The sequence below is a fragment of the Heloderma suspectum genome, chromosome 2, assembly GCF_057233095.1.
Source record: "Heloderma suspectum isolate Gila_16-S chromosome 2, 16-S_ref, whole genome shotgun sequence".
NCBI lineage: Eukaryota > Metazoa > Chordata > Lepidosauria > Squamata > Helodermatidae > Heloderma > Heloderma suspectum.
Window position 1 is genome coordinate 64,631,435 of NC_139459.1, and position 21,905 is coordinate 64,653,339.

The following is a 21,905-nucleotide window of genomic DNA, read 5'->3' on the forward strand; positions in this document are numbered from 1 at the left end:
GGCAAGACGAAGTTAGGGTGCAATCCTATGCATTTTTAGACAGGAAAAAACCGTACAGCTCCCAGCATTCCCCAGCTAGCTATGCTGGCTTGGGAATGCTGGGATTTGTAGGACTTTTTTTTCTGTCTAAACATGTATAGGATTGTGCCTTTCCTGACTAAAGATGATGTTTTATATATGCAACAAGCTTGAGTTGCATGTATTGCCAAACATAAAATATGTTTCACATTACTTTCTGCTGCCTCTTTGCTTTGTTTTTTGTTTTTATCATGCCACCGTCCCCTCCAGCTTGTTTATGTGTAATGCCCAATCCCTTTAGACTTCTCGGAGAGGAGGTGCTTTGAAATGAGAGCAGCATTTTCTCAGTCAAAGATCTGTTTTCAGTTGAAGGAGAATGAAGAAGATTCAGTTAGAGTGAGCTGGAAGAGTTAGATGGAGTGAGGGTGAGGAGTGACGAGAGTTTAGAGTCTGTGGGGGTTGAAGGTTAGTCAGAAGCCTTCTTCGGGTGCTCAGTATGGATGTGCCAAGGAGCTGTCATGCACAAGCAGCCTAGCCCTGCCCCCTAGCTGCCAGCGCTAGCAAGCATTGGTCATGACCCTGGCCAACACACAATCATTTTCAGTCTGAAGGGGTTCCACATGCATATGGCTGTATGGGCATTGGGCCTCTTCTATGGATACACAAACTCCGGTCAATCAGCATTCACATACCCATGGAGGGAGCCATATTCATGTACATCACGCAGGGCCCTCTTCAAACTGATACCAGTTGTATGTCAGCGAGGGGCCATGGCCAGCATAGACATTGTCATTTAGAGGGCCGACGTAGATATTGTCATCTGTTCATGCATGAGGGCTCCTTTATCCATTCATACTGAACTCCGGAAGAGGGCTAGAGTAGGAAGCAATGAGTGGTTAAGGGAATAACAGCAGCAGTTCAATTTTTGGCCATAATAATTCACTGGTTCTTTAATAATGACTATCTCTGCCTCTTCTATACATTTGAAGTTAATTTGAGCATAGCTTCCACTTGAGTCACAACAGGAGAAGTGCTTGTTCTATTTAAGCAACGTATGAAAATGATCTGCAAGCCATCTAATTCCCAGCCCCCAAGACCAAAACACTCCAGCAACACTCATATCCAGAGATATGTCGGTATACCATTGGAAGATGGGACTCCCAGGTCAGAAGGTGGTCAAAATGCTACTGGGGAGGAACAAAGGATAAGTTCAACTAGCCCCAGATGTGATGATGCAGCTAGCTCAAAGCCGAAAGGACAGCTAGTGGCTGATGGTGCTGGTGGTGAACGACGAATCCGATGTTCTAATGATCAACATACCATAGGAACCTGGAATGTAAGATCTATGAGCCAGGGCAAATTGGATGTGGTTACTGGAGAGATGTCAAGATTAAATATAGACATTTTGGGTGTCAGTGAACTGAAACGGACTGAAATCAGCCACTTCACATCAGATGACCACCAGATCTACTACTGTGGACAAGAGGACCACAGAAGAAATGGAGTAGCCTTCATAATTAATAATAAAGTGGCTAAAGCAGTGCTTGGATACAATCCAAAAACGATAGAATAATCTCAATTCGAATTCAGGGTAAGCCATTTAATATCACAGTGATCCAAATATACGCCCCAACCACAGATGCTGAAGAAGAAGAAATAGATCAGTTCTATGAGGATCTGCAGCACCTACTGGATAATACACCAAAAAGAGATGTTATTTTCATTACAGGAGACTGGAATGCTAAGGTGGGTAGTCAAATGACACCTGGAATTACAGGCAAGCATGGTCTGGGAAAACAATATGAAGCGGAACATAGACTGTTCCATTTTGGCCAAGACAACTCACTGTTCATAACAAACACTCTCTTCCAACACCTTAAAAGACGACTTTATACATGGACTTCACCAGATGGTCAACACCGAAACCAGATTGACTACATCCTTTGTAGCCAAAGGTGGCAGACATCTATGCAATTGGTAAAAACAAGACCTGGAGCTGACTGTAGTTCAGATCACGAACTTCTTATTGCACAATTTAGAATCAGACTAAAGAGAATAGGGAAGACCCACAGATCAGTTAGATATGAGCTCACTAATATTCCTAATGAATATGCAGTGGAAGTGAAGAATAGATTTAAGGGACTAGATTTAGTAGATAGGGTCTTGGAAGAACTATGGACAGAAGTTCGCAACATTGTTCAGGAGGTGGCAACAAAAAACATCCCAAAGAAAAAGAAAACCAAGAAGGCAAGATGGCTGTCTGCTGAGACACTGGAAGTAGCCTAAGAAAGAAGGAAACCAAAAGGCAACAGTGATAGGGGGAGATATGCCCAATTAAATGCAAAATTCCAGAGGTTAGCCAGAAGAGAGAAGGAATTATTTTTAAACAGGCAATGCACGAAAGTGGAAGAAGATAATAGAATAGGAAGGACAAGAGACCTCTTCCAGAAAATTAGAAACATCAGAGGTAAATTCCAGGCAAAAATGGGTATGATCAAAAATAAAGATGGCAAGGACCTAACAGAAGCAGAAGAGAGCAAGAAAAGGTGGCAAGAATATACGGAAGATCTGTATAAGAAGGATAAAGATATCGGGGATAGATATGATGGTATGGTCAGTGAGCTAGAGACAGACATCCTGAAGAGTGAGGTTGAATGGGCCTTAAGAAGCATTGCTAATAACAAGGCAGCAGGAGATGACGGTATCCCAGCTGAACTGTAAAATCTTGCAAGATGATGCTGTCAATGTGATGCATGCCATATGCCAGCAAATTTGGAAAACACAAGAATGGCCACCAGATTGGAAAAAATCAACTTATATTCCCATAACAAAAAAGGGAAACACTAAAGAATGTTCAAACTATCAAACAGTGGCACTTATTTCACATGCCAGTAAGGTAATGCTCAAGATCTTGCAAGGTAGACTCCAGCAATTCATGGAATGAGAATTGCCAGATGTACAAGCTGGGTTTGGAAAAGGCAGAGGAACTAGAGATCAAATTGCCAATATCCGCTGGATAATGGAGAAAGCCAGGGAGTTTCAGAAAAACATCTATTTCTGTTTTATTGACTAATCTAAAGCCTTTGACTGTGTGGATCATCACAAATTGTGGCAAGTTCTTGGTGGGATGGGGATACCAAGTCATCTGGTCTGCCTCCTGAGGAATCTGTACAACGACCAAGTAGCAACGGTAAGAACAGACCATGGAACAACGGACTGGTTTAAGATTGGGAAAGGAGTACGGCAGGGTTGTATACTCTCACCCTACCTATTCAACCTGTACGCAGAACACATCATGTGACGTGCTGGGCTTGATGAATCCAAGGCTGGAGTTAAAATCGCTGGAAGAAACATTAACAATCTCAGATATGCAGATGATACCACTTTGATGGCTGAAAGCGAGGAGGAGCTGAGGAACCTCATGACGAAGGTGAAAGAAGAAAGTGCAAAAGCGGGGTTGCAGTTAAACCTAAAAAAAAACAAGATTATGGCAACCACCTTGATGATAACTGGCAGATAGAGGGAGAAAACATGGAGGCAGTGACAGACTTTGTATTTCTAGGCGCAAAGATTACTGCGGATGCTGACTGCAGCCAGGAAATCAGAAGACGTTTACTTCTTGGGAGGAGAGCGATGACAAATCTTGATAAAATAGTGAAGAGCAGAGACATCACACTGACAACAAAGGTCTGCATAGTTAAAGCAATGGTATTCCCTGTAGTAACCTATGGCTGCGAGAGCTGGACCATAAAGAAGGCTGAGCGAAGGAAGATAGATGCTTTTGAACTGTGGTGCTGGAGGAAAATTCTGAGAGTGCCTTGGACTGCAAAAAGATCAAACCAGTCCATACTCCAGGAAATAAAGCCAGACTGCTCACTTGAGGGAATGATGTGAAAGGCAAAACTGAAGTACTTTGGCCACATCATGAGAAGACAGGATACCCTGGAGAAGATGCTGATGCTAGGGAAAGTGGAAGGCAAAAGGAAGAGGGGCCGACCAAGGGCAAGATGGATGGATGATATTCTGGAGGTGACGAACTCAACCTTGGGGGAGCTGGGGGTGGTGACGGCCGACAGGAAGCTCTGGCGTGGGCTGGTCCATGAAGTCACGAAGAGTCAGAAGCGACTGAACGAATAAACAACAAGACCAAAACATGAACACATTCTCATGAGAACTATTTTCCTATTAAAAAGATTTCCCCCTTTTTACTTTGCTTTGCTCCTTTGTTTTCAGTTATTAGTTAGGCTTATTCTAGTGAAACTAATAGAGATTTTGACCCATTTGTTATCATTTGTTCATGTCACCTGTATCTGTCAAACAGAAGAACAGAATGAGGTCTTAGCATTTACCTGCATACACTGTTATGCTTGGCAATTTGCTTTATTCCCCTCTAATATTCATCTTTCAGTAATAAAAATATATGTTGAAATTTACACAAAACAGTCTTGTCAAATTTGCTTTTTGTGAGAACATCTCAAATTACCTCTCTGCCAACACCCATCCTTCAAGCATATTAAATAAATGGACACATTAACAAACCAAAGCTTAGGCTTTTTAAAGAGCCTTAAGGCTCTTCCCTGTACAATGACTGTTAAGCAATCAGTCTTTTAAAATCAGATTTAAAAAATCATGTGGCCCTGTAGACACATGTAGACCCCCTTAAATGGGAGACGCCTTCCTTGAGTGGTAGGACACATATCCTTCACATGCAAAAGGGCTCAGGTTCAATCCCTGGCATTTCCGATTGAAGGGTGAGAAAGATCTCAGCCTGGGACCCTTGAAGAGCCAATCCCAGTCAGAGTAGATAACATTGGGCTAGGTAGTCCAGTGGAGGCTGGTGGCTCTGATTTTGGTGGGGCTGTGAATCCATTCTGAGTTTCAGTCAGAACCAGCCAGAACTGTAAATGAGCTATACAAGGTACTGAACCACACCCCCAAAATAGTTTCAGCACCTTGGAACCTATTTTGAGTTCCTTTAGAGTTCTGGCTGGTTCTGACTGAAACCCAGAGTGGATTCAGTGCCCTGCCAAAATTGGAGCCACCAGCCTCCACTGCAATAGTCCAATGGTCTGACGCACAGCAGCTTCATATATTCATATGGGTTGGCTAGGTAAAGAAAATGATACATAACATAGATTAGGGCCAGCTAAAACACTTTAGGCAGCAATAGGATTGCCTGTGAGCTTTAACTCCCCTCCCCCACCTACACACACACACACACACACACACACACACAGTTGGAAGGGGCAGGGGGAATTTCTACATTTCACTCTCCTCTGCCCTCACTGTTTGCAACCCTCCTCCCTGCCCAACCATGTGCAGGGGTTTAAATAACTTTCAGCAAGATAAGAACGATGACAGAGTACAACATTTCCATGGATTTGTTTCTATGAAATCCTGAAATCTAGCAGTTTATAAAACTCAAAGGTACTATAAAACTGAATAATGATCTGCCCCAGTCAAATCTTTGGACTGGATCAGGCATTGTGTCTCCCAAATCTCACCCAATGCATGGAAGGAAGGGAGGGCATGCAGCCATCCTGGCACTCTGTCCACGCCTCTGCCATCCCTGCCTGTACACACATGGACAGAACATCTGCCACCTATGTGTGTGTGATTTAATGCACATAGGCAAAAATTAAATCATGTCTTTATTACATTAAATTAAGAAATCAACCTCTGATTTTCACCTGTGTGCATCGAACTGTGCACACATAGGCAGCATTCAGACATTCCATCCTGTACATAAAGCTGAGGCCAGTAGAGGCAGGGCCAGCAGGCCATATGGGCAGGGAGAAGATAGGCACACTCCCCTTCATGTGTTGGGCTGGATTGGGGATGTCCAGGGTTAAATCCAATGAGACATGAGTGGACTTCTGCTCATAGAAGTCTTGCTCTGCTTCCCTGTGTAGTCCCCCGCAGGCCCCTCAAATCTGCTCCAGAGGGTGGGGAAGGGGCTGCAGGGGGAAAGGGGAAATTTGTTCTGCTGGCAGTTTCCATTCTGCTGGTAGATGGCCAGCATTGCATACATTTGTACGTTATCCAAGCTGGCTCTTTGTGTTGTTGAAAATGGAATAAAATATCGCAATCAAGAAAGCTTTTCAGTCCCCAAGTTTTAATTCTCTGATCAATTAAAAACATCCATACTAAAGACTTGAATCCTCACCTTCACACAGATTTTCAAGGGGAAACAAAAGCATGTAAAATAACAGATATGTGCACTGAACACCAAAATGATTGATCAGCATGCAAATTTAAGCCCTGGAATTCTCCTTTTAAGGAGTATTTTATCGAGGGGTTAAATAAACACAACAATTAATGATCAGACCAAAACAAGTTTGCTCTTTCTTCTCTTACTGGAGTCCTGTTTACCAAAGAAAGAATTCTCTCCAGCTGTCAGTAGATGTCCTCAGTTCCATACTTTATCATCATGCTCACCCACCCACCAACATCTTTGTCCTCAAATCACATTTTTTGTGTAAGGCATTCAGTTCCTTTGGCCAATTACTTGCAATTAGCCAGAGTACCTTCACATCATGGCTTGTAGGGGTTACCTTCAGGTGCCATAAAGGCATGTGGAATTAACAAGGTGCCCGCCATAATATATATTGTAGATCGTGAGCAATGTTGGGGCTGGCCTGATTGACACAAATGAACAAAAGGGCAAGGCAATAAAAAGTGAAAGCATATAAGGAGTGAAGTAGAAGGGGGAAACCGTATGTCCCTTGGATTGAAATACTGTTAGCAACCTTATATTTATGCTCTGTGGCTGCCTTAAACCGCTCCTTGGGAATTTGGGAAAGGTTGGGGCAGGAAACTTTGAAATGGCTAGCTGATGGTGGAACAAAGGTTCCGAGGGGAGGGAGACTCATATGGAGGCCTTACGGCTGCCAAATTAAAGTACCTGTCAACCAGAATAAGTTGGTATTCGAGTAGAAATAATAATTGGACTTGATAATCTCTCCCGTTTTTAAATCACTTCTGCCCGTGCACTGGGCATATTTAAATTAAGAATAACTATATCCGTCTAACTGCTGAGGTTTTAATATTTTTCATCTCTTCCTTGGCTTCTCTTTCTTCTCCTCCCTCACTCCCTGTTTCCACCTCTAATCTCTACAGCTCTTGAGCCTGACATTTTCCCAACCGTAACCCTGCTGATTACAACCCATGCACGGTTTCACTGCTTTGGCATGAGAGCACTAAGTACAGACATTCTGCATAATCAGAAATGAATTCTGAACGAGGCAGGTATGTTCCCCCAAGCAGCAGCCCTGCATTACAGGTGGGAAGCCCAGAGGTGCAGATGGCATATCCTGCTCTAGCCCCATGCTTCTCTTAGTGAGACAGTCATCCTTCTGTGAACCAACATGGGGCAGCGTTTTCATGGCGGTTCTGTGAGTGGAACATATCCATAATGCCTTCTCCAGCTTGGTGCCCTCTAGATGTTTTGAACTACAACTCCCAGCATTCTTGACCATTGGCCATACTGGCTGGGGCTGATGGGAGTCAAAGTCCAAAACATTTGGAGGGCACCAGGTTGGGGAAGGCTGATGTATAGATTAGTGATCTATAGGTTGGTGATTTGATTCTCATCCTGAGCCTGACAGTTTCACACACTGAAATGATTCAGTAAAGGCTGCAGTTAGCTTTGGAAAGGAAAGTATACACACACCCCTCTAATGTTGTCATTGGTGAGATTATACAATGATCGTGTTTAGGTAGAGTATGATAAACTGAACGCATCTCCTGAAATACAACTCCTGGACACACGCGCAATGATTCTCTACTTCAGTCACACATCTAATATTTGCATAACAACAAGAAATAGAACCCCCCCCCTTTTTTAGGCAGAAATATCTATAGATGGCTCCCGTTTCTCTCTCTGTTTTTGAGATCCATTGATCCCCCAAATGTGTACATGTGTCTTTTGCTTGGAGATGCATTTTTCCCCATCTAGGAAATGGTTTCCCCTTGGAAATGGAATTAGGGTTTTGTTGTCATGGCAACAAAGATTTCAGTACTTCTGTTCCCTACAACACATCTCTCTCTGGGTTGCTGCAATTCTAGTGCTTATCAGTGTTTTATCCACTGAATGAGCTTGGTGGTACTGACATGTAGAATAAACTTCAAAGCAGTGACCTGGGATATTTCTCTGAGGAACAGAGCAGCTGTCACTGTATCCCAATTACATGTTTTAACTCCATGCCCAACAACCAGTAGTTGAACAAAGGATCATTAGCCTAAAACCTGTTTGTTTAAAAAAAAAAAGTAGTTTGAATGTAAGAATGAATATAAAACCATGTGTATTGTGTGTGTGTAAGTGGGTTGGGATATTGACTGTCTAGAACATCTTGTAATTGCCTAAATATTGAAACTCACAGAAGGTCTTTCCGCCCAATTTTTGGACACCTGGAAATCTTTGCTTTTAGACTAGAGTAAGAGGATGAAGTGTGCCTCCAGTCTAATTCAAAAACAAAGTGTACCTTAGCTTCATCACACCACAGATTTCTCAACAATAGAAAAAATACTAATAGGTAAAATCCCCTTATTTATAAGATTGGTACTTCTAACTGTCAGAGTGATCATAAAAGTGAAATTTATCAAAGCTCTTTATACCAACAAGAAATGCAAAGATCCAAGCGAAAGACCCAGAACTTCAGCTGCTGAGCTGAAACAGAAGTGAGTTACGTAATACTGTGCTCTGTTTGGGGCTGCAGTGTTTAATCAGTGAGATTAATAATTAAGGGTGTCATCCTATGCATTTTTTGACAGAAAAAAGTCCTTTCTGTCTAAACATGCATAGGATTTTGCCATGGACATCATTTGATAGACTTGGTAAATTGGGCAATGCAGGGCTTTTTTAAACCGATATGCAGGTGATTTGACGCACATGATATAGCACTCCAAAACAAATGACCACCAGTAGCGCATCCAGTTTATGAATTTATATATTAAGAAATTTAGGGCCCAATCCTATTGGATCTGCCCTGGGTACTCATAAGCCTCCGAAGATGGAGGCTTATGAGTATCCAATGCAGAGCAGGAGGCGCCCCATGCCTCCCGCTCTGCATTTCAGCTAGACAGGCAATATCACCCATCTAGGGGAGGCTTCGGGGAGGGGGAAGGAAGGAGGCCGGGGTGGCCATAGGAGTTCTCGTATGGCTGCCACCCCAGTCTCCCCCCCCTCCCGCCCCTGGGAATGCCTCCTTTTCCCCATCTCTGCACTCTGTTTTGCACACATAGAGAGGTAGCCGGTGCGGTTCTCTCTGCACCAGCTATAAGGGGGAGGGGGCAGTGAGCACAGTTTCCTGGCACCTTGCTCAGGGCCCTGTCTATGAGCTTGGAGCCAATAAACTCAACAATCCTATGTCCCACAGACGCTGTCTCGGGGACATAGGATGGCTCCCTTAAAAAATAAAAAAAATAAGTGGTATTGTAGTGGTATAACTGGTATTGTGCGATACCACTTATTCAGTCACTTAGTTGTGACTGAAGCTGGTGTTTTATTCCGAAATGTTTCACATTTTAAAATCTGTGTGTGTGTATGTGTGTGTGTGTGTGTATATATTTTATTTTTATTTTTTTATATTTTAAAAATTATAAAATGGATGTAGTACCGGTGGTCTTTTCCCCGCAACCAATGTGTTAATTATTCTTAATATGAGGGCTTATTTAAAAGGCAGATTGAAAGTGCTGTTTAGAAGAGGCATACTCCCTTCTCTTAAGACAGAACAGGGCATTCCTTTTTAGTGAACGTGTAAGAAGTGGGGTAGGACTGCACTCCTGGCCATGGCCCCTGATGCCAACACAATCAGCGTTCCTGATCTCATGGAGGAATGCTAGGCATGTACAGCCCCTTTCACATTGGCACTAGATGTAAAGGTTGGGGATGTGGCCAGCAGGCATGACTGTGTCGAGCACATGGCTAGCATGTGCAATACCATTGCCCCGTCACATGTTCGCTGAATGTGGGAGGGGAGCTAGTGTGCATACCTTCAAGACTGGTGTCTGCTGTGATACATACATGCATCATTTGAAAACAAAGGAAGCACTTTCCTCCCTTCAAAATGATTTTATTGGTATGTAAATGTATGTAGATTCAATTGACTAAGATTTCTGAAGGGAGCAATCCTATGGCCACTAGACGCTGTCTAGAGGGCCATAGGATTTTTTGGTTTCTGGGAACTGAGGTCAGAGCCAGGGCTCCAACCTTGGTTTCCAGAAACCACGCTCCCCATCCCCTCTCGTCATAGCCAGCATAGTTCTCTCTGCACTCGCCCTGTCTCTGCACTCAGAAATGGAGTGTGGAGACAGCGAAAAGGGGAGATCCTGGGGGCAGGGAGAGGAGAAAACTGCAGAAGCTGCATTACGCAGGAAGCTGCATTACACAGCTTCCTATGCACCATGTGGCCTCCCCCCACCCCCCAAAGCTCCCCGGCTAGGCAGGCAAAATTGCCTGCCTAGCAAAAAATGCAGGTCATCCAGAGCATGGAGGTGAGGATCGCCTCCGTCCTCAGGCTGCCCTGCATTGGATACAACTATCTCCATAGGATTATGCCCTTATTCATTTTGGCTATTAAGCCATATAGAAATGCAGTAAATAAATGAATAAAAATCAATCACTTGACAGTCCTAGTTCTGCTTCTTTTTGAAGAATAGTTGACTGTATCATTTCTTTGTTTATCACCAATAGCCATGCTTATCATTAGTTGCCTGTTCCAAGTTTAGAATGCCTCTGCCTCATTAACTCGGCTCTGAGTACTTCTTGCTCTTCTAATGGAGCATGAAGAACGTTTTTTTTCCAATGAGAGCATCTGGGTCTTGTTAGAGGTTGAAGTGGGTTTTACCTGCTGATGATCCTTCATAATAGTTTTCTGAGCAAGTTGACCTTTAGTGTTTGCTTCCTGAAAATAAGTTGGAAGGAAGGAAGGAAGGAAGGAAGGAAGGAAGGAAGGAAGGAAGGAAGGAAGGTTATGAAGAAAAATGAATTGTGGGGGATGTCTGTTATTTTTTCTCTGTGGCTTTTCTATGTCTCTACCTACAATTTTGAAAGTCGGATGGATACTTTCTTTCTTTGCTGCTTTGCTGCCTTGTATTTTGTGACTCCAGATCAGACTATCCAGTCATAATATTAGCACACACACTTTACCAGTGTAAGGGCTCCATCACATGGGCAGAGAATTCCACATCAATACCAGTGCTTTCCCCATCCGGTATCCTCGCAGGATTGGCTTATTCTCTTTAGATGGCTGTCCTCATCGCGTTATTTTTCATTTCCTTCATTTTCATGGGGGGTGATGCCACTCGGAGACATCACCACCTTTCCGCAAAGAACCATTACACACGCTGGGGATGTCGCAATAATTCCTCCCTGATTCCTGCCCCTTTCCCTCCCCTTGCATGTTACTGGGGGCTGGGCTATGACTGACATGCAGACAGCCCCCCCCCCACTCCCCGCCTCCCCAGCCCCCCATTCTGTGTTTCGCCAATGCCTCTGCCTTTTACTCTGCCATTTACTTGACCACCAGGAATGCACAGCATGGGGGAGTCTCGGCAGGCTGAGATGCCTTCATGCCGGGCCGATTTCTCTATGGAGGAACGTGCATCCGGGTGTCAGCGTGTGCCAGTGAAATGCCAATTTGCTGCTCTGCCACCTTGTTCTGAGGGCTGCAGGCCAAAAATGGCGAGGACCCAAAATGGCACAGCTGCAAGGAAGGCGACACATCTCACACCCCATCTCCACCACCTTCACCATCATGACTGCATCCCCAACACCACAAAGCAACTGCCCACAGCCGCCAGCATACAGTGGTTTATTCGCACTATGGGAGAAATATAAGGGCAGGCCATGGCACTCCTGTTGTGTGGACTGGGAAAATGCCACATTTTTTTTTCCTTTTGAGGATAACACGGGATAGGCAGGGGGAAATGGTGGGATAATGACTGGACATTGACGACATCACCCGCAAACTTCCATGAGTGGCCAATCGTGAATGTGTGATAAACTGCAGGTGGAGAGATGCCCCAAGCCTGGCCTCAGCAGTTTGCATGGGCAGGCAGCTACCAAGGGCCCAGGAGCTTAGAAGGACCCCGCCACCCTCCTCCTCCTCCTTTTCACCCCCATGGTGCCCCATTTTAAAAGGGGGGAAAAGAGGTAACGTACATTTTGAATAGCAGTGATCTGAACCAATTAGATACTGCCTTAGGGTGGGGGGACATAGCTAATGTGGTCTTTACATTGTCCCTATGTCCTCATTGGTTGAATCCCCCCCCAAAGGCAGCTTCTGATTGGTTCAGATCACTGCTACTCAAAACTTAAATAATAATAAAAAAACCCTTTTAAAATTGTGTGTGGGATTGAACATTGTGTGCTTTGCCAGCAGGGCTCGCCGGAGCAGCAGGACAAGCCGTTGCCACCCCCTGCCCCAGGTAAAACAAAACCTAGGTAGGAGGGCAAGGGGCTTTGTCAGTGGTGGGTGTGGCTTGGTGAGGGACAGTGGTGGTTGGCAGCCTGTGGTGGATGGCAGGCAGGTGAGGGGCGTCAGTTGTGGTGGGTGGCCAGAAGGGGGGTTGTGGCAGCTGGGTGGGTTTGGGGGGGCAGCAACAGTGGCAGACAGGTGTATGGGGGTTTTGACTACAGCGGGCAGGCAGATGAGGGGCCGGAGGCAGGTGGGTGTTCCAGGGCAGTATCAGGCAGGCAAGTAGGGGCTTTGGTAGTGGGCAAGTACAGGCTTTAGAGGTGGTGGATGTCTGAGCAAGGCACTGCGGTAGGTAGGTGGGTGCCTTTGGTAGCACCAGGTGAGGAGCTTCAGTGCTGGAGGTGGGTGGCGAGGGCATGCTGCAGCCCTACACCTATGGCCCAGTGAAGTATGGCCCTGGCCCTGCTAGAGACTGTAATCTAATCCTGAACACACATGTATTTGTTTGTTTGTTTTATTCAATTAATTAAGGTGGCTGACAGTAATAAAAACCAAGACTAAAATAAACTTAACTAAAGCCATCATGATCTTGTGACTTCTCAAGCGTAATGCAGCCCACCAGCTGTGTGCCATGGCTCCCAGATGCTTAAACACCCCTTGTGTTTTTGCCATTCAAGAAAAAGAGAAAAACTTGGGGACTTATCAAGCTCCTGGTGGGCCAGCATATATGTGTTCGGTCAGTGTGTCACAACTTGTGCACACCTACGTTAAAACAAGTGTGATTCCAGTATGACTCAGCAGCTGAAGAGTTCATCCTACATCTAAAGTTGAGCATTTGTTTATCTCGTAATGAATGAAGAAGTGAGCCGAATGCTGACCATTCTATTCAATTTTCACTTATTCTCAAATGAATGCCATGAGTAATGAATGGGTGTTTTCTTTTTGGTTGTTCTTCCAGTTCATAGCAATTTTGGTACAAAGCTGGAGGCTTACGATTTTGTGGTAGAGGCAGCAGAACTGATTTTGGCAGCTGTTTCCACAACTGGCATTTTATTTTCCTAGAATGCTGGGGGAACTGTATATTTCTAGGGCGTTCCAGAGGGGGAAATGGTAGCTGCCGGTGGGGGTCACCGTTTTTCCCCAGAATGCCCTGGAACAATGCACCATCTGGAGCATTCTGGGAAAATAAAATGTTAGTTGCCAAAGTCAACTCTGCATACAATATAACTTTAAGAAAGACAAGAAAGAATGTAAATGAACGTAAGTAATGCAGTATGCTTCTCATGAATGAGCAACAAAGCAAACATGGTTTTGGGGAACAAAACAAATATCTCATAATTAGCATGAATAAGATAAAAATGGCACACCCATATCTGGATGAACAAGATCTGGATTCAAGACCAACCTTCCCTTTGGACTGGTAGGATGGCCTTGGGAAAATCATTGTCTGGGATCCAAACAGGCAGGTATTAATGCTCCACTTGCACATAGTGGCTTTTAAGCTGTGGTGCAGTGGAGCAGGAATACAGGATGATTTTCCAGGGCTCTTACTCACGCGGAGAGCCTCCACAGATACAGGAGGTTCTCCTCTTCATACCATTGCCCTCCATGAGTAAAGGGCAATGGAAATGCATGAGGAGGAGCAGGGCTGGATTGCTCCGTCTTCTCACACGTTTACACAGTAAGAGAATCCCTGAACAGGGTTACATGAGCAACAGGAACCAGGTCCAGACACTCTTGCATAATAGTGTCCCATCAACTTCCACTATGCACTGTTTTATTTGGTGGTTTCCATAACAACTATAGGCTTGCTTTTATGGCAAGATGGATGGATGATATTTTGGTGGTGACGGACTCAACCTTGGGGGAGCTGGGGGTGGCAACGGCTGACAGGAAGCTCTGGCGTGGGCTGGTCCATGAAGTCACGAAGAGTCGGAAGCGACTGACCAAATAAACAACAACAACATTTGTAAACTGCCCAGAGAGCTCCGGCTATTGGGCAGTATAGAAATGGTAGTTGTCGTCATCGTCGTCGTCGTCGTAGTAGTAATAATAATAATAATAATAACAATAATAATAATAGCGTTACAAATTCCACCAATATAGCTTCATCATCAATGCAAGCAATTTGTGAGAGTGGATATTTTTATTTATTTGAAATGGTGCTGGCTCCAGCTTTTTGAGATCCCTTGAGCAAGACTCCCTCAATGGGCCCAATCTCTCAGAGAGTCTGCCTTCTCACCACCATTGTCACCAGCTGCTATTACTCCTCATCGTCTTTCTCGTCATTGCTTGCTTGCTTGATAGGTCATGAGCCGGTGAACACTCAGGCAGTGACATCTAATGTTCTTCCTTCTCACCATCACAGTTGTCTGGGCCAGACAGAGAGGCAGATGAACAAGTGGGTTCCAATGAGGAGGAGGAGAAGCTGGTCCAGGGGGCTCTTGCCAGTGAGCCCCTGCTGGGGCGTGGGCCCTCATTAGGTGCTTGCGCATGCCTACGCTTGACACCATTCCTGATTTGAAATATTTGCATTCTACCTAGCAAGCAGCAGTTCTCAAGGGGTTTATGTGGAGTGTTTGCTCAAACTGTTAGTTTGCCTGTGGGAATGCCTGATGATTTACAAGTATCACTCAGATAAATTCTTCTATAACTATTGAGAGCCATTCACTTCACCACATGATATTTGCTTCAAAGACTTTTCAAGGGAACATTTTAGAAATGTTTAGGATCTGATTGTGTTTACTGAGGATCAAGTGTCAGTCTACCACAAATTCTGCAATGAAGTATAGACAGAAGAAGTTAAGATTGTGATGCAATTCACTCAGGTTTCCCTTTCTTTAGCACAAATTAAGATATCCGTTGTAGCACAATGGTGTTTCTTCACACAGTTCACTGAGCTGACAGAAGGACGAGAGGCCATTAAAAGCTTATAAAGTGGGCATTTTAAAGAATTAGAAGGATCTCACTGTGTGCGCAAAGGATGTAATTTAACATAATCCTGAAGGTGTGTACATTAAAGCACTCAACACAGGAAGTGGGTTGTTATGTAAGGGCCACTTCAAATTGCTTCCTGCGGCAGCTGTATCTCCATGGCAAGATGTTCGTGTGCAGAGGCTTGCCATGTGATACGGGGATTTCTTCCACATATGGCTGAAATGAATTGGTTTCAAAAAAATTATCTCAGAATTTCTTCTATGAATGTTGATGGTGAATATTTACTGGATATATTCTGAATATTCAAACGTTTACTGAATTATTTGACATCAGTATTTGATACTTTATAATATTTGATTTCAATATTTGATTATTGTTATTTGACTGTATTTATAGTTGTTTTGCAATTGTATTCAGTGTTGGATCAGGGGGCATGCAACAATATTCAATATTTGACAGCATTTGATAGAAAACATGCAATGGTATGTGGTAGTTGACAGTCTGTAAGCTATCGTTCTAGGTCATGACATCTAAGGCACTTGAATTGTGTAGTACAATTTCATGGTCAAAATTCAAACTTGGAACTTTATAGTTAAATTTTGACAGATTTCAGTTTTGTGGGGAAATTGAATTCCAGCTCTGTTTTTACACCACCACAATCTAGATGTGATAGTGCCTTTCATAACTGCCATTTTAATGCAAACTCCTTTAATAAAGCAGTTTTGCTATTTCTTTTAAAATAATACCCTGGAAACATCTGTGGTGAGCTTCTGCTCATTTCGTACAGAACATAGAATAATGAAAGCCACATGGATTCAGAACACTAAGCCAAGTCTTTCTAAAGGAAAGAGGTTCCTCCCATGAACTTGTGCAGGGAAACAATTACAACCTGATTATAAATATGACCCCTTTCATGTAAATTATGCTGAGAACTGATGCAAACAATGCAGAAATAAGAACAACCTTAAATGACAAACAGCAGGTAACAAGGACTTGGCACTGCATTTGATTTCTTTGCTTTTGTCAGTGTTTGTCAAAAGCGTGAATGGTTCCCAAAATCCACGATTCACTCCATTATTGTTTAAAAACAACAACCTGATAATATTTGAAATTATTATTCTGATATTCTTTTTTAAAAAACAAGAACAGTATGCTGGTATATACTCAGCATGCTATAAAACTAGGTTTTTTTTTTCCCCAGTTACAAAAACACAGTTTCACTCAGTTGAAAATCCTTCCATGGCTGTAATCCTGTACTCTTTTGCCTGGGAGCAGGGCCAGTCCAAGACATTTTGCTGCCTGGTGGAGCAGCAAATGACACCCCTCCCCCACCAAGTCAAGGTGCCTAGTACCTAGGGCCAGCAAAGTTATTTTGGCACCTAAGGCAGGAAATCCTACAAGCACTTCTCCATCTCCCTTGCCATAAAAATATAGCAGTAATAAATTAAATACCTAACAATGTGCCATCCTCTCGTGACACCCAAAATTATCTGCCTGAGGTGCCCCCTTCACTCTGCATAATGGTAGGGCTGACCTTTTCTGGGAGTAAATCTCATTGAACTCAATGGGTCTTACTTCTGCATATATATATATATATAGGATGGCAGTCCATGCTTCTTTCTAGACCTACCATACTGAATTCCTATTGATTATGGTTTTGTTTTGTTGATGTGGCTTCCTATGTACTTTCCTCCCTGCCATCCTGCCCTATGACTGATTTTAACTATTTCAAGTTAAGAAACTGAGAGAAGAACTGTGCTGGAATGCAGATTGTTTCTAAGCTATACTCCTGTCCATGTAATGAAGTCCCATAAAACTTTCTGTACTGATTTGTCTAACCAACAAAACCACCTAGTATACATATAAGAGAACCAGAAAAACTTGGGTAGACATCACCATAGTCTGGAACAGATTTTCTAGATGCCATCTTTCAAAATGGCTGCCACCAAAATTTAACTACACCTATTTCAGCTCCTAGAATACTTATAGAAGTCATTCTGGTGTATATGTTTTTTGGGGGCGGGAGGGGGGCAAGGAATTCAGTTATAAGGTTCCTAAATTCATAAGAACCTTATAGAACTGCTGGCTGGAGCGGGTTAGGATGGGGGCAGAAGTGGAGAGGAGCTTCTGTTGATGGGGTTGGGGAGACATCCGTCCCTGCGACCCCTCCTAAAAGCTTTACAGGTGAAGATCTACTGCTGGTGGTGTTTCCACCTGTGCTAGGCTCCAAAACAGGGCTTTCCAAGGGTGGGTTGGAGGTGGTCTGGGATCTGCTGGATTCAATGCCCCTCAGTTCCCTCAAGAAGCCCCAGGGTCCATTAGCAATGCCAGCCTTGAAACCAAGTGTGTGTGTGTGTGTGTGTGGGGAATTGGGGGCAAAAGAGAACTACCACTACTTCACTCCTCCTCCCCAGCCCAACTTCAGGCTGCTCTGTCCTTTTTTAGCCACTATGCCATACTAGCTTTAAGCTTGTAATCCTGTGCATAACATCTGGTTAGCCCCTGACTTGCATCCAGTCGATTGCAGATGGCACAGATATAGGTCACTCTCTGACCATCCACTACTGTGCATGTTTTATGATTGTGAGTTGGGGAAAGTAATGTGGAGAATAGCCCTTGAAGTTGTCGCTCTTTGGGCAGGCTTTTTCTTTATTAAAAAGCAACAGCAAACAATCTTTGGGCCAGGCCTAGCCAAGAGTGAAAGAGGGCAGGGAAGAATGTGGTTTATTATCACAGTACTAAATGCATCCTGCAAAAATACCAGCTGGATTTCTGTTTTCCTCAGGCTTCAGCAAGGGACCTATTATTTGAAAAACAAACATATTTCTTTAAAAAAATGTGGAACTCCACCTTGGTGGACTTCAGTGAGAAAAGGAATCTCTCTCTCTCTCTCTCTCTCTCTCTCTCTCTCCAAAGAACATTCAAGGTATCTCAGATATGGATCAAGCTAAAACTCGGCATTAATTTCATGGTAGCCTGTTCTGAGATTTCCACATCAAAGAGAGTACACCCCTTTAGTTAGGTTTTGGGTAGCCATCCAAACCAAATCTCCTGAGTTTTGCCCATCATTAATATTTACCCAAGTCATCAATATACATCTTTAAAAAAATGTATAGTTGCCTTCCAGAAAAACTGGAGGCAACTATTAATTCCTTCTTACTGATTTTCAAACTGAAGAACATGCTTGGGGACATACCCATAGGCTGTCTCTGTTACAAGGAAAGGAAGAAAAATACACACAACCCCCATGAATCATCACCAATACCTTCTTTGATGTCAAAGTTTCCTTACAGAGATCACAATGCAGTTTCCAAAGTTTTGTATGACCTTATGATGCAGAGAATCATCACATCTGGAAAGAGTTCACTTGAGTCTTGCTTTGCCAAACCAAGAATGTAGAGGAGAAGGTCTTTTACTTCCAGGCACTGACCCTCCCCAGCTCATCATAGGGTGGCCACTTGTGAATCACCAAAAAAGAGGGCAAAAGAGGATACCATTTTGCATAACATTTGCATATGCTCCTTCATAGATGAAAATTTTAAAAATTGGTAAAATCCAACGTAAGTCCTACTTAAGGTAGACCCCCTGAAATGAAGGGGACTTCAGTTAGTCATGACTAACTTGCCCCATTCATTGCAATGGATCTACTCTAAGTAGGAGTTATGTTGGATTTTACCAATTATTACAATTTAAGTAGAAATACAGTACATCTCTCCATAGTGAGGAAGATTGTGACCAGGCTACCAGTGTGTCTACTCAGGCTGCTGTCCAGGTACTACCTGCTGATGGGCAACTTCAAGGCCCCCAGTGCTCTCCCTTCTTATGGTTCTTTGACTTGAAACCAGACTTGAGCTGGACACCTCTTGAAAGACAGGGTGCCTTCAAACAGAGGATTGCCCTCTGCCAGCTCTCCAGAATCAAGGACTGTCCTCTGCAAAATAGGACACGTGACCCCCCACCCCCTAGCATCAGTAATGGAAGAAGAGTCCCATGACAATAAAAATTATGATAATGCAATGTAGTGAGCTATCAGGCTACAGGAATGATGGGAGATGCAGTCCATTCTGGAGGGTACTAGGGAGGGGAGGGCTGGCCTGCACATTTGGCCTGCAGCAGCTGCTGAACTCAAGTGTCCCACACAATACTTTAATTAGCTTGTTTCATCTTTCTGTACAATGGAGTAACCTGCTTCATGGAAAGAGAAAGAGTGCTATTATGATGGAGAATATTTGGCATACGAAAGAAGTGGCTTGCTTAGTACCATGCAAGGTTGGCTCTGCCATGAGGCAGAATGAGCCAACTACCACAGGCAGCTGATTTGAGGTGTCATGAAAGGGCAGCAAATTCTTAGTTAATGTATTGCACTTTTAGTCATGGAGGCTGAAAGGTGCTTGTGGGATTTTCTGCTCTAAGTGCCAAAAATAGCTTGGCTGGCCTCAGGTACTATGCACCTTGACTTGGGGCGGGGTGCCACCGGCAGTTCTATTTCAAGGAGCAAAACGTCTTGGGCCAGCATACCATGGCAGAAACCATTTGAGAGGCCTTTGACTTCAACTACTTGTAACAAATTTCATTTACATACGTTAGCATAATTTGCAAAGCATTTGCACAAAACAGTGAACACCAAGCCATATCTAGAACATGTCTAAACCCTCACCCCTACAGTGTTACTTCCAAAAAAGTAATTTTTAAGATGTTTTGCAGATCTTAAATAACTCATAGTGATCTAATTTATCTTGGACTTGCAAATAATTCCTCAGCAGTTATTGGTCTGTCTGTAGGTACAGACATACCTGTTGGTAATATGTGGCCTAAAGGAGCAACTAGAGCCTACATTTATAAATCTTTCCTAAGATTCCTACTCACCACAGGTGACCAGGTAAGTGACTATTTACAAGCTTGATTTATACACTCCAGGAGCCAGTTCTTACAATGCTGAAAATTATAACCGGTCTTCTGTCACTTCCTAAGTGTTCTATCTCTGGTAAACAAATACTATAGTGTTAAAATCAATGTGGCCTCAAAATAGTTTTTATCTAAATATGGGAGAACTGAAACACATGTTTTTCAAAAATTTGTTTTCTAGTAAAGCATTTGGTCACAACCCTCTTTTTTCTGTCTTTCAGCAGCCATGAGGCCTAGAAACCTTTAAAAAAAGAAAAAAGAATGGCTAAATTATGTAAATAAATGTCTCATAAGCTGCATGCAACTATATGTTGCTCAACAGTGTTTCAGGCAGAGAAACAGTGGTTGGTGTGTAGTTACAGATTATTTGCCTGTCCATACAAATGGATGGGGAATCTCTTGCTTGCCCTCCCCTTGTGTTCATCATAACTTCTGGATTGTCAACTGCAGTTCTGCTATATGTTGTGCCAGACTCCTGCTTACTTCAGCAGGACTGGTGTGCATAATGTTGGGGGCATGACTGCAGTGGATGGGAATGTTTGCCTTAGTTTCAAATGGACATTATTCAGGATGATCACTAGTGACTGTTAAATATCTCACCACAGCACTCAACCCTATCAGTCAAGGCCCCTTGCTATTGTAGCTACTGCATAGAAATAAATTACTCTCTATTTTATGTTGTCTGACTGGAGTGGCCCATAAAGGTAAAAAATATATATATATATTTTAAAGGAGTGCCATAAATTAGCTTTGCTGTCCTTGAATTAAACAAAAGAAGCACAAGAAGGTTCCCGGTGCTCCATTCATTCCAAATGGTGAGTGGGAGTGAATTTGTCTATGTAAATTGCCAGCAAAACAAAGGTTGCCTTGTTGATGACAAAATGAACATCTGTTGAATTTGTCAGACCATTAGTATAATTTTATGAGAGCAGCTTTTTCTCACAGTGCAGGCTCAGATTCAGAGCCAGCGTGGATCTGTATTGTTCAAGCCTGTTCCATTATTAAGCCATGGTTCCTTAGAAAAGGGAGAAGGGAGCATATTCTCAAATGATCCCTTTTGGTGCATCCACCTGAAAGTTCTCCTGGGCCCAAGGTCAATTGGAATGAATGTGGGATCAGGCTTTGACTACCCAGTGGTGAGGGGAAAGGCACTTAGCATATGTTCAGAGGCATCCAACTTTATTTGTGCATATACTGCAGAGCTATTCCTTGGCATTTTTAAGTGCCTCTGGGGAAGGAGGGGAGGAACTGTGATCTACTCAGATATGCTGTGCCACATAATGACAGAGATGAGACTTTGAACCCTGAACTTGTTGGATTTTATAATATTCCCAACAGATCTCCCATATCATAGTTGAACTCTCTCCATCTGACTGCACTGGTGGTATCATATATACCTGAAACTCTCAATAACACTCCATGATCCGATGAAGTGGGCTGTAGTCCACAAAAACTTATGGCAGAATATGTTTGGTAGTTTTTAAAGTGCCACACAACTCTTTGTTGGTTTTGTTGCAGTGGACTGACATGGCTGCCCCTCTGGAAATCAACGACATTAGTTGTATTCAGCAAGTACAGCTCTGAACACACTGACTTTAATGAAAACTGCAAGGAAAGATGAAAACG